Source organism: Schistocerca nitens, chromosome 5, assembly GCF_023898315.1.
Source record: "Schistocerca nitens isolate TAMUIC-IGC-003100 chromosome 5, iqSchNite1.1, whole genome shotgun sequence".
NCBI classification, from domain to species: domain Eukaryota; kingdom Metazoa; phylum Arthropoda; class Insecta; order Orthoptera; family Acrididae; genus Schistocerca; species Schistocerca nitens.
Window position 1 is genome coordinate 70,304,458 of NC_064618.1, and position 14,851 is coordinate 70,319,308.

Here is a 14,851-nt window from a genome sequence, read left to right on the forward strand (position 1 = left end):
CATTCCAGCAGAAGCAATATGCCACAACATGTCCAGCTTAACGTTGTCTGAGTTATTACAACGATGAGTTCCTAGAGTTTTCAAATAAATTTCACGGCGTGACGAGGCATTAGGGTACCTTCAGAGGGTCAAAGTTACTGCTGTCGGCTGCTTCCCCTTCTTTGAAATTTTCCTTTCTTTAATTCGTACTGTGGCAGTCCTTCAGAAGGGATATGCCACTACATGTCCACCTTAACGTTGTCTCAATTATTCCAACGACAAGCTCCACGAGATTTCAAATAAATTTCGCGGAGCGACGAGGCATTTGATCACTTTAAGCGAGACATAGTTACTCCTGCAGCTGCTCCCACTTTTTTAAGCCCTTTCTCTATATCCTTCTTGCTATGGCCACTCGTGCAGAAGCGAAATGCTACAACATGTCCACGTTAACGTTGTCTGAGTTACTGCAACGACGATATCCTCGAGTTTCCAAATAAATTTCGCAGAGTGACGAGGCATTTGGCTACCGTAAGAGAGTCATAGTTACTCGTGTCTGCTGCTCCCACATCTTTAGGCCTTTATCATTCTTCCTATGGCTGGGCCTTTATCATTCTTGCTATGGCCAGTCCTACAGACCCGATATGCCACTATATGTCCACCTGAACGTCGTCACAGTTACTCCCACTACGAGTTTCTCGAGTTAGCAAATGTACTTCGCCGGATAACGAGGCATTTGGCTACCTTAAGAGAGTCATAGTTACTGCGGCCAGCTTCTCCCCCTTCTTTGAATCTTTCCTCTCTTTAATTCGTTCTGTGTTCATTCCAGCAGAAGCAATATGCCACAACATGTCCAGCTTAACGTTGTCTGAGTTATTACAACGATGAGTTCCTAGAGTTTTCAAATAAATTTCACGGCGTGACGAGGCATTAGGGTACCTTAAGAGGGTCAAAGTTACTGCTGTCGGCTGCTTCCCCTTCTTTGAAATTTTCCTTTCTTTAATTCGTACTGTGGCAGTCCTTCAGAAGGGAAATGCCACTACATGTCCACCTTAACGTTGTCTCAATTATTCCAACGACAAGCTCCACGAGATTTCAAATAAATTTCGCGGAGCGACGAGGCATTTGATCACTTTAAGCGAGACATAGTTACTCCTGCAGCTGCTCCCACTTTTTTAAGCCCTTTCTCTATATCCTTCTTGCTATGGCCACTCGTGCAGAAGCGAAATGCTACAACATGTCCACGTTAACGTTGTCTGAGTTACTGCAACGACGATATCCTCGAGTTTTCAAATAAATTTCGCAGAGTGACGAGGCATTTGGCTACCTTAAGAGAGTCATAGTTACTCGTGTCTGCTGCTCCCACATCTTTAGGCCTTTATCATTCTTCCTATGGCTGGGCCTTTCTCATTCTTGCTATGGCCAGTCCTACAGACCCGATATGCTACTATATGTCCACCTGAACGTCGTCACAGTTACTCCCACTACGAGTTTCTCGAGTTAGCAAATGCACTTCGCCGGATAACGAGGCATTTGGCTACCTTAAGAGAGTCATAGTTACTGCGGCCAGCTTCTCCCCCTTCTTTGAACCTTTCCTCTCTTTAATTCGTTCTGTGTTCATTCCAGCAGAAGCAATATGCCACAACATGTCCAGCTTAACGTTGTCTGAGTTATTACAACGATGAGTTCCTAGAGTTTTCAAATAAATTTCACGGCGTGACGAGGCATTAGGGTACCTTAAGAGGGTCAAAGTTACTGCTGTCGGCTGCTTCCCCTTCTTTGAAATTTTCCTTTCTTTAATTCGTACTGTGGCAGTCCTTCAGAAGGGATATGCCACTACATGTCCACCTTAACGTTGTCTCAATTATTCCAACGACAAGCTCCACTAGATTTCAAATAAATTTCGCGGAGCGACGAGGCATTTGATCACTTTAAGCGAGACATAGTTACTCCTGCAGCTGCTCCCACTTTTTTAAGCCCTTTCTCTATATCCTTCTTGCTATGGCCACTCGTGCAGAAGCGAAATGCTACAACATGTCCACGTTAACGTTGTCTGAGTTACTGCAACGACGATATCCTCGAGTTTTCAAATAAATTTCGCAGAGTGACGAGGCATTTGGCTACCTTAAGAGAGTCATAGTTACTCGTGTCTGCTGCTCCCACATCTTTAGGCCTTTATCATTCTTCCTATGGCTGGGCCTTTATCATTCTTGCTATGGCCAGTCCTACAGACCCGATATGCCACTATATGTCCACCTGAACGTCGTCACAGTTACTCCCACTACGAGTTTCTCGAGTTAGCAAATGTACTTCGCTGGATAACGAGGCATTTGGCTACCTTAAGAGAGTCATAGTTACTGCGGCCAGCTTCTCCCCCTTCTTTGAATCTTTCCTCTCTTTAATTCGTTCTGTGTTCATTCCAGCAGAAGCAATATGCCACAACATGTCCAGCTTAACGTTGTCTGAGTTATTACAACGATGAGTTCCTAGAGTTTTCAAATAAATTTCACGGCGTGACGAGGCATTAGGGTACCTTAAGAGGGTCAAAGTTACTGCTGTCGGCTGCTTCCCCTTCTTTGAAATTTTCCTTTCTTTAATTCGTACTGTGGCAGTCCTTCAGAAGGGATATGCCACTACATGTCCACCTTAACGTTGTCTCAATTATTCCAACGACAAGCTCCACGAGATTTCAAATAAATTTCGCGGAGCGACGAGGCATTTGATCACTTTAAGCGAGACATAGTTACTCCTGCAGCTGCTCCCACTTTTTTAAGCCCTTTCTCTATATCCTTCTTGCTATGGCCACTCGTGCAGAAGCGAAATGCTACCACATGTCCACGTTAACGTTGTCTGAGTTACTGCAACGACGATATCCTCGAGTTTCCAAATAAATTTCGCAGAGTGACGAGGCATTTGGCTACCGTAAGAGAGTCATAGTTACTCGTGTCTGCTGCTCCCACATCTTTAGGCCTTTATCATTCTTCCTATGGCTGGGCCTTTATCATTCTTGCTATGGCCAGTCGTACAGACCCGATATGCCACTATATGTCCACCTGAACGTCGTCACAGTTACTCCCACTACGAGTTTCTCGAGTTAGCAAATGTACTTCGCCGGATAACGAGGCATTTGGCTACCTTAAGAGAGTCATAGTTACTGCGGCCAGCTTCTCCCCCTTCTTTGAATCTTTCCTCTCTTTAATTCGTTCTGTGTTCATTCCAGCAGAAGCAATATGCCACAACATGTCCAGCTTAACGTTGTCTGAGTTATTACAACGATGAGTTCCTAGAGTTTTCAAATAAATTTCACGGCGTGACGAGGCATTAGGGTACCTTAAGAGGGTCAAAGTTACTGCTGTCGGCTGCTTCCCCTTCTTTGAAATTTTCCTTTCTTTAATTCGTACTGTGGCAGTCCTTCAGAAGGGATATGCCACTACATGTCCACCTTAACGTTGTCTCAATTATTCCAACGACAAGCTCCACGAGATTTCAAATAAATTTCGCGGAGCGACGAGGCATTTGATCACTTTAAGCGAGACATAGTTACTCCTGCAGCTGCTCCCACTTTTTTAAGCCCTTTCTCTATATCCTTCTTGCTATGGCCACTCGTGCAGAAGCGAAATGCTACAACATGTCCACGTTAACGTTGTCTGAGTTACTGCAACGACGATATCCTCGAGTTTTCAAATAAATTTCGCAGAGTGACAAGGCATTTGGCTACCTTAAGAGAGTCATAGGTACTCGTGTCTGCTGCTCCCACATCTTTAGGCCTTTATCATTCTTCCTATGGCTGGGCCTTTATCATTCTTGCTATGGCCAGTCCTACAGACCCGATATGCCACTATATGTCCACCTGAACGTCGTCACAGTTACTCCCACTACGAGTTTCTCGAGTTAGCAAATGTACTTCGCCGGATAACGAGGCATTTGGCTACCTTAAGAGAGTCATAGTTACTGCGGCCAGCTTCTCCCCCTTCTTTGAATCTTTCCTCTCTTTAATTCGTTCTGTGTTCATTCCAGTAGAAGCAATATGCCACAACATGTCCAGCTTAACGTTGTCTGAGTTATTACAACGATGAGTTCCTAGAGTTTTCAAATAAATTTCACGGCGTGACGAGGCATTAGGGTACCTTAAGAGGGTCAAAGTTACTGCTGTCGGCTGCTTCCCCTTCTTTGAAATTTTCCTTTCTTTAATTCGTACTGTGGCAGTCCTTCAGAAGGGATATGCCACTACATGTCCACCTTAACGTTGTCTCAATTATTCCAACGACACGCTCCACGAGATTTCAAATAAATTTCGCGGAGCGACGAGGCATTTGATCACTTTAAGCGAGACATAGTTACTCCTGCAGCTGCTCCCACTTTTTTAAGCCCTTTCTCTATATCCTTCTTGCTATGGCCACTCGTGCAGAAGCGAAATGCTACAACATGTCCATGTTAACGTTGTCTGAGTTACTGCAACGACGATATCCTCGAGTTTTCAAATAAATTTCACAGAGTGACGAGGCATTTGGCTACCTTAAGAGAGTCATAGTTACTCGTGTCTGCTGCTCCCACATCTTTAGGCCTTTATCATTCTTCCTATGGCTGGGCCTTTATCATTCTTGCTATGGCCAGTCCTACAGACCCGATATGCCACTATATGTCCACCTGAACGTCGTCACAGTTACTCCCACTACGAGTTTCTCGAGTTAGCAAATGTACTTCGCCGGATAACGAGGCATTTGGCTACCTTAAGAGAGTCATAGTTACTGCGGCCAGCTTCTCCCCCTTCTTTGAATCTTTCCTCTCTTTAATTCGTTCTGTGTTCATTCCAGCAGAAGCAATATGCCACAACATGTCCAGCTTAACGTTGTCTGAGTTATTACAACGATGAGTTCCTAGAGTTTTCAAATAAATTTCACGGCGTGACGAGGCATTAGGGTACCTTAAGAGGGTCAAAGTTACTGCTGTCGGCTGCTTCCCCTTCTTTGAAATTTTCCTTTCTTTAATTCGTACTGTGGCAGTCCTTCAGAAGGGATATGCCACTACATGTCCACCTTAACGTTGTCTCAATTATTCCAACGACAAGCTCCACGAGATTTCAAATAAATTTCGCGGAGCGACGAGGCATTTGATCACTTTAAGCGAGACATAGTTACTCCTGCAGCTGCTCCCACTTTTTTAAGCCCTTTCTCTATATCCTTCTTGCTATGGCCACTCGTGCAGAAGCGAAATGCTACAACATGTCCACGTTAACGTTGTCTGAGTTACTGCAACGACGATATCCTCGAGTTTCCAAATAAATTTCGCAGAGTGACGAGGCATTTGGCTACCGTAAGAGAGTCATAGTTACTCGTGTCTGCTGCTCCCACATCTTTAGGCCTTTATCATTCTTCCTATGGCTGGGCCTTTATCATTCTTGCTATGGCCAGTCCTACAGACCCGATATGCCACTATATGTCCACCTGAACGTCGTCACAGTTACTCCCACTACGAGTTTCTCGAGTTAGCAAATGTACTTCGCCGGATAACGAGGCATTTGGCTACCTTAAGAGAGTCATAGTTACTGCGGCCAGCTTCTCCCCCTTCTTTGAATCTTTCCTCTCTTTAATTCGTTCTGTGTTCATTCCAGCAGAAGCAATATGCCACAACATGTCCAGCTTAACGTTGTCTGAGTTATTACAACGATGAGTTCCTAGAGTTTTCAAATAAATTTCACGGCGTGACGAGGCATTAGGGTACCTTAAGAGGGTCAAAGTTACTGCTGTCGGCTGCTTCCCCTTCTTTGAAATTTTCCTTTCTTTAATTCGTACTGTGGCAGTCCTTCAGAAGGGATATGCCACTACATGTCCACCTTAACGTTGTCTCAATTATTCCAACGACAAGCTCCACGAGATTTCAAATAAATTTCGCGGAGCGACGAGGCATTTGATCACTTTAAGCGAGACATAGTTACTCCTGCAGCTGCTCCCACTTTTTTAAGCCCTTTCTCTATATCCTTCTTGCTATGGCCACTCGTGCAGAAGCGAAATGCTACAACATGTCCACGTTAACGTTGTCTGAGTTACTGCAACGACGATATCCTCGAGTTTTCAAATAAATTTCGCAGAGTGACGAGGCATTTGGCTACCTTAAGAGAGTCATAGTTACTTGTGTCTGCTGCTCCCACATCTTTAGGCCTTTATCATTCTTCCTATGGCTGGGCCTTTATCATTCTTGCTATGGCCAGTCGTACAGACCCGATATGCCACTATATGTCCACCTCAACGTCGTCACAGTTACTCCCACTACGAGTTTCTCGAGTTAGCAAATGTACTTCGCCGGATAACGAGGCATTTGGCTACCTTAAGAGAGTCATAGTTACTGCGGCCAGCTTCTCCCCCTTCTTTGAATCTTTCCTCTCTTTAATTCGTTCTGTGTTCATTCCAGTAGAAGCAATATGCCACAACATGTCCAGCTTAACGTTGTCTGAGTTATTACAACGATGAGTTCCTAGAGTTTTCAAATAAATTTCACGGCGTGACGAGGCATTAGGGTACCTTAAGAGGGTCAAAGTTACTGCTGTCGGCTGCTTCCCCTTCTTTGAAATTTTCCTTTCTTTAATTCGTACTGTGGCAGTCCTTCAGAAGGGATATGCCACTACATGTCCACCTTAACGTTGTCTCAATTATTCCAACGACACGCTCCACGAGATTTCAAATAAATTTCGCGGAGCGACGAGGCATTTGATCACTTTAAGCGAGACATAGTTACTCCTGCAGCTGCTCCCACTTTTTTAAGCCCTTTCTCTATATCCTTCTTGCTATGGCCACTCGTGCAGAAGCGAAATGCTACAACATGTCCACGTTAACGTTGTCTGAGTTACTGCAACGACGATATCCTCGAGTTTTCAAATAAATTTCGCAGAGTGACGAGGCATTTGGCTACCTTAAGAGAGTCATAGTTACTCGTGTCTGCTGCTCCCACATCTTTAGGCCTTTATCATTCTTCCTATGGCTGGGCCTTTATCATTCTTGCTATGGCCAGTCCTACAGACCCGATATGTTACTATATGTCCACCTGAACGTCGTCACAGTTACTCCCACTACGAGTTTCTCGAGTTAGCAAATGCACTTCGCCGGATAACGAGGCATTTGGCTACCTTAAGAGAGTCATAGTTACTGCGGCCAGATTCTCCCCCTTCTTTGAACCTTTCCTCTCTTTAATTCGTTCTGTGTTCATTCCAGCAGAGCCAATATGCCACAACATGTCCAGCTTAACGTTGTCTGAGTTATTACAACGATGAGTTCCTAGAGTTTTCAAATAAATTTCACGGCGTGACGAGGCATTAGGGTACCTTCAGAGGGTCAAAGTTACTGCTGTCGGCTGCTTCCCCTTCTTTGAAATTTTCCTTTCTTTAATTCGTACTGTGGCAGTCCTTCAGAAGGGATATGCCACTACATGTCCACCTTAACGTTGTCTCAATTATTCCAACGACAAGCTCCACGAGATTTCAAATAAATTTCGCGGAGCGACGAGGCATTTGATCACTTTAAGCGAGACATAGTTACTCCTGCAGCTGCTCCCACTTTTTTAAGCCCTTTCTCTATATCCTTCTTGCTATGGCCACTCGTGCAGAAGCGAAATGCTACAACATGTCCACGTTAACGTTGTCTGAGTTACTGCAACGACGATATCCTCGAGTTTCCAAATAAATTTCGCAGAGTGACGAGGCATTTGGCTACCGTAAGAGAGTCATAGTTACTCGTGTCTGCTGCTCCCACATCTTTAGGCCTTTATCATTCTTCCTATGGCTGGGCCTTTATCATTCTTGCTATGGCCAGTCCTACAGACCCGATATGCCACTATATGTCCACCTGAACGTCGTCACAGTTACTCCCACTACGAGTTTCTCGAGTTAGCAAATGTACTTCGCCGGATAACGAGGCATTTGGCTACCTTAAGAGAGTCATAGTTACTGCGGCCAGCTTCTCCCCCTTCTTTGAATCTTTCCTCTCTTTAATTCGTTCTGTGTTCATTCCAGCAGAAGCAATATGCCACAACATGTCCAGCTTAACGTTGTCTGAGTTATTACAACGATGAGTTCCTAGAGTTTTCAAATAAATTTCACGGCGTGACGAGGCATTAGGGTACCTTAAGAGGGTCAAAGTTACTGCTGTCGGCTGCTTCCCCTTCTTTGAAATTTTCCTTTCTTTAATTCGTACTGTGGCAGTCCTTCAGAAGGGAAATGCCACTACATGTCCACCTTAACGTTGTCTCAATTATTCCAACGACAAGCTCCACGAGATTTCAAATAAATTTCGCGGAGCGACGAGGCATTTGATCACTTTAAGCGAGACATAGTTACTCCTGCAGCTGCTCCCACTTTTTTAAGCCCTTTCTCTATATCCTTCTTGCTATGGCCACTCGTGCAGAAGCGAAATGCTACAACATGTCCACGTTAACGTTGTCTGAGTTACTGCAACGACGATATCCTCGAGTTTTCAAATAAATTTCGCAGAGTGACGAGGCATTTGGCTACCTTAAGAGAGTCATAGTTACTCGTGTCTGCTGCTCCCACATCTTTAGGCCTTTATCATTCTTCCTATGGCTGGGCCTTTCTCATTCTTGCTATGGCCAGTCCTACAGACCCGATATGCTACTATATGTCCACCTGAACGTCGTCACAGTTACTCCCACTACGAGTTTCTCGAGTTAGCAAATGCACTTCGCCGGATAACGAGGCATTTGGCTACCTTAAGAGAGTCATAGTTACTGCGGCCAGCTTCTCCCCCTTCTTTGAATCTTTCCTCTCTTTAATTCGTTCTGTGTTCATTCCAGCAGAAGCAATATGCCACAACATGTCCAGCTTAACGTTGTCTGAGTTATTACAACGATGAGTTCCTAGAGTTTTCAAATAAATTTCACGGCGTGACGAGGCATTAGGGTACCTTAAGAGGGTCAAAGTTACTGCTGTCGGCTGCTTCCCCTTCTTTGAAATTTTCCTTTCTTTAATTCGTACTGTGGCAGTCCTTCAGAAGGGATATGCCACTACATGTCCACCTTAACGTTGTCTCAATTATTCCAACGACAAGCTCCACGAGATTTCAAATAAATTTCGCGGAGCGACGAGGCATTTGATCACTTTAAGCGAGACATAGTTACTCCTGCAGCTGCTCCCACTTTTTTAAGCCCTTTCTCTATATCCTTCTTGCTATGGCCACTCGTGCAGAAGCGAAATGCTACAACATGTCCACGTTAACGTTGTCTGAGTTACTGCAACGACGATATCCTCGAGTTTCCAAATAAATTTCGCAGAGTGACGAGGCATTTGGCTACCGTAAGAGAGTCATAGTTACTCGTGTCTGCTGCTCCCACATCTTTAGGCCTTTATCATTCTTCCTATGGCTGGGCCTTTATCATTCTTGCTATGGCCAGTCGTACAGACCCGATATGCCACTATATGTCCACCTGAACGTCGTCACAGTTACTCCCACTACGAGTTTCTCGAGTTAGCAAATGTACTTCGCCGGATAACGAGGCATTTGGCTACCTTAAGAGAGTCATAGTTACTGCGGCCAGCTTCTCCCCCTTCTTTGAATCTTTCCTCTCTTTAATTCGTTCTGTGTTCATTCCAGCAGAAGCAATATGCCACAACATGTCCAGCTTAACGTTGTCTGAGTTATTACAACGATGAGTTCCTAGAGTTTTCAAATAAATTTCACGGCGTGACGAGGCATTAGGGTACCTTAAGAGGGTCAAAGTTACTGCTGTCGGCTGCTTCCCCTTCTTTGAAAGTTTCCTTTCTTTAATTCGTACTGTGGCAGTCCTTCAGAAGGGATATGCCACTACATGTCCACCTTAACGTTGTCTCAATTATTCCAACGACAAGCTCCACGAGATTTCAAATAAATTTCGCGGAGCGACGAGGCATTTGATCACTTTAAGCGAGACATAGTTACTCCTGCAGCTGCTCCCACTTTTTTAAGCCCTTTCTCTATATCCTTCTTGCTATGGCCACTCGTGCAGAAGCGAAATGCTACAACATGTCCACGTTAACGTTGTCTGAGTTACTGCAACGACGATATCCTCGAGTTTTCAAATAAATTTCGCAGAGTGACGAGGCATTTGGCTACCTTAAGAGAGTCATAGTTACTCGTGTCTGCTACTCCCACATCTTTAGGCCTTTATCATTCTTCCTATGGCTGGGCCTTTATCATTCTTGCTATGGCCAGTCCTACAGACCCGATATGCCACTATATGTCCACCTGAACGTCGTCACAGTTACTCCCACTACGAGTTTCTCGAGTTAGCAAATGTACTTCGCCGGATAACGAGGCATTTGGCTACCTTAAGAGAGTCATAGTTACTGCGGCCAGCTTCTCCCCCTTCTTTGAATCTTTCCTCTCTTTAATTCGTTCTGTGTTCATTCCAGCAGAAGCAATATGCCACAACATGTCCAGCTTAACGTTGTCTGAGTTATTACAACGATGAGTTCCTAGAGTTTTCAAATAAATTTCACGGCGTGACGAGGCATTAGGGTACCTTAAGAGGGTCAAAGTTACTGCTGTCGGCTGCTTCCCCTTCTTTGAAATTTTCCTTTCTTTAATTCGTACTGTGGCAGTCCTTCAGAAGGGATATGCCACTACATGTCCACCTTAACGTTGTCTCAATTATTCCAACGACAAGCTCCACGAGATTTCAAATAAATTTCGCGGAGCGACGAGGCATTTGATCACTTTAAGCGAGACATAGTTACTCCTGCAGCTGCTCCCACTTTTTTAAGCCCTTTCTCTATATCCTTCTTGCTATGGCCACTCGTGCAGAAGCGAAATGCTACAACATGTCCACGTTAACGTTGTCTGAGTTACTGCAACGACGATATCCTCGAGTTTTCAAATAAATTTCGCAAAGTGACAAGGCATTTGGCTACCTTAAGAGAGTCATAGTTACTCGTGTCTGCTGCTCCCACATCTTTAGGCCTTTATCATTCTTCCTATGGCTGGGCCTTTATCATTCTTGCTATGGCCAGTCCTACAGACCCGATATGCCACTATATGTCCACCTGAACGTCGTCACAGTTACTCCCACTACGAGTTTCTCGAGTTAGCAAATGTACTTCGCCGGATAACGAGGCATTTGGCTACCTTAAGAGAGTCATAGTTACTGCGGCCAGCTTCTCCCCCTTCTTTGAATCTTTCCTCTCATTAATTCGTTCTGTGTTCATTCCAGCAGAAGCAATATGCCACAACATGTCCAGCTTAACGTTGTCTGAGTTATTACAACGATGAGTTCCTAGAGTTTTCAAATAAATTTCACGGCGTGACGAGGCATTAGGGTACCTTAAGAGGGTCAAAGTTACTGCTGTCGGCTGCTTCCCCTTCTTTGAAATTTTCCTTTCTTTAATTCGTACTGTGGCAGTCCTTCAGAAGGGATATGCCACTACATGTCCACCTTAACGTTGTCTCAATTATTCCAACGACAAGCTCCACGAGATTTCAAATAAATTTCGCGGAGCGACGAGGCATTTGATCACTTTAAGCGAGACATAGTTACTCCTGCAGCTGCTCCCACTTTTTTAAGCCCTTTCTCTATATCCTTCTTGCTATGGCCACTCGTGCAGAAGCGAAATGCTACAACCTGTCCACGTTAACGTTGTCTGAGTTACTGCAACGACGATATCCTCGAGTTTCCAAATAAATTTCGCAGAGTGACGAGGCATTTGGCTACCGTAAGAGAGTCATAGTTACTCGTGTCTGCTGCTCCCACATCTTTAGGCCTTTATCATTCTTCCTATGGCTGGGCCTTTATCATTCTTGCTATGGCCAGTCGTACAGACCCGATATGCCACTATATGTCCACCTGAACGTCGTCACAGTTACTCCCACTACGAGTTTCTCGAGTTAGCAAATGTACTTCGCCGGATAACGAGGCATTTGGCTACCTTAAGAGAGTCATAGTTACTGCGGCCAGCTTCTCCCCCTTCTTTGAATCTTTCCTCTCATTAATTCGTTCTGTGTTGATTCCAGCAGAAGCAATATGCCACAACATGTCCAGCTTAACGTTGTCTGAGTTATTACAACGATGAGTTCCTAGAGTTTTCAAATAAATTTCACGGCGTGACGAGGCATTAGGGTACCTTAAGAGGGTCAAAGTTACTGCTGTCGGCTGCTTCCCCTTCTTTGAAATTTTCCTTTCTTTAATTCGTACTGTGGCAGTCCTTCAGAAGGGATATGCCACTACATGTCCACCTTAACGTTGTCTCAATTATTCCAACGACAAGCTCCACGAGATTTCAAATAAATTTCGCGGAGCGACGAGGCATTTGATCACTTTAAGCGAGACATAGTTACTCCTGCAGCTGCTCCCACTTTTTTAAGCCCTTTCTCTATATCCTTCTTGCTATGGCCACTCGTGCAGAAGCGAAATGCTACAACATGTCCACGTTAACGTTGTCTGAGTTACTGCAACGACGATATCCTCGAGTTTTCAAATAAATTTCGCAGAGTGACGAGGCTTTTGGCTACCTTAAGAGACTCATAGTTACTCGTGTCGGCTGCTCCCACATCTTTAGGCCTTTATCATTCTTCCTATGGCTGGGCCTTTATCATTCTTGCTATGGCCAGTCCTACAGACCCGATATGCCACTATATGTCCACCTGAACGTCGTCACAGTTACTCCCACTACGAGTTTCTCGAGTTAGCAAATGTACTTCGCCGGATAACGAGGCATTTGGCTACCTTAAGAGAGTCATAGTTACTGCGGCCAGCTTCTCCCCCTTCTTTGAATCTTTCCTCTCTTTAATTCGTTCTGTGTTCATTCCAGCAGAAGCAATATGCCACAACATGTCCAGCTTAACGTTGTCTGAGTTATTACAACGATGAGTTCCTAGAGTTTTCAAATAAATTTCACGGCGTGACGAGGCATTAGGGTACCTTAAGAGGGTCAAAGTTACTGCTGTCGGCTGCTTCCCCTTCTTTGAAATTTTCCTTTCTTTAATTCGTACTGTGGCAGTCCTTCAGAAGGGATATGCCACTACATGTCCACCTTAACGTTGTCTCAATTATTCCAACGACAAGTTCCACAAGATTTCAAATAAATTTCGCGGAGCGACGAGGCATTTGATCACTTTAAGCGAGACATAGTTACTCCTGCAGCTGCTCCCACTTTTTTAAGCCCTTTCTCTATATCCTTCTTGCTATGGCCACTCGTGCAGAAGCGAAATGCTACAACATGTCCACGTTAACGTTGTCTGAGTTACTGCAACGACGATATCCTCGAGTTTCCAAATAAATTTCGCAGAGTGACGAGGCATTTGGATACCGTAAGAGAGTCATAGTTACTCGTGTCTGCTGCTCCCACATCTTTAGGCCTTTATCATTCTTCCTATGGCTGGGCCTTTATCATTCTTGCTATGGCCAGTCGTACAGACCCGATATGCCACTATATGTCCACCTGAACGTCGTCACAGTTACTCCCACTACGAGTTTCTCGAGTTAGCAAATGTACTTCGCCGGATAACGAGGCATTTGGCTACCTTAAGAGAGTCATAGTTACTGCGGCCAGCTTCTCCCCCTTCTTTGAATCTTTCCTCTCTTTAATTCGTTCTGTGTTCATTCCAGCAGAGGCAATATGCCACAACATGTCCAGCTTAACGTTGTCTGAGTTATTACAACGATGAGTTCCTAGAGTTTTCAAATAAATTTCACGGCGTGACGAGGCATTAGGGTACCTTAAGAGGGTCAAAGTTACTGCTGTCGGCTGCTTCCCCTTCTTTGAAATTTTCCTTTCTTTAATTCGTAGTGTGGCAGTCCTTCAGAAGGGATATGCCACTACATGTCCACCTTAACGTTGTCTCAATTATTCCAACGACAAGCTCCACGAGATTTCAAATAAATTTCGCGGAGCGACGAGGCATTTGATCACTTTAAGCGAGACATAGTTACTCCTGCAGCTGCTCCCACTTTTTTAAGCCCTTTCTCTATATCCTTCTTGCTATGGCCACTCGTGCAGAAGCGAAATGCTACAACATGTCCACGTTAACGTTGTCTGAGTTACTGCAACGACGATATCCTCGAGTTTTCAAATAAATTTCGCAGAGTGACGAGGCATTTGGCTACCTTAAGAGAGTCATAGTTACTCGTGTCTGCTGCTCTAACATCTTTAGGCCTTTATCATTCTTCCTATGGCTGGGCCTTTATCATTCTTGCTATGGCCAGTCCTACAGACCCGATATGCCACTATATGTCCACCTGAACGTCGTCACAGTTACTCCCACTACGAGTTTCTCGAGTTAGCAAATGTACTTCGCCGGATAACGAGGCATTTGGCTACCTTAAGAGAGTCATAGTTACTGCGGCCAGCTTCTCCCCCTTCTTTGAATCTTTCCTCTCTTTAATTCGTTCTGTGTTCATTCCAGCAGAAGCAATATGCCACAACATGTCCAGCTTAACGTTGTCTGAGTTATTACAACGATGAGTTCCTAGAGTTTTCAAATAAATTTCACGGCGTGACGAGGCATTAGGGTACCTTAAGAGGGTCAAAGTTACTGCTGTCGGCTGCTTCCCCTTCTTTGAAATTTTCCTTTCTTTAATTCGTACTGTGGCAGTCCTTCAGAAGGGATATGCCACTACATGTCCACCTTAACGTTGTCTCAATTATTCCAACGACAAGCTCCACGAGATTTCAAATAAATTTCGCGGAGCGACGAGGCATTTGATCACTTTAAGCGAGACATAGTTACTCCTGCAGCTGCTCCCACTTTTTTAAGCCCTTTCTCTATATCCTTCTTGCTATGGCCACTCGTGCAGAAGCGAAATGCTACAACATGTCCACGTTAACGTTGTCTGAGTTACTGCAACGACGATATCCTCGAGTTTTCAAATAAATTTCGCAGAGTGACGAGGCATTTGGCTA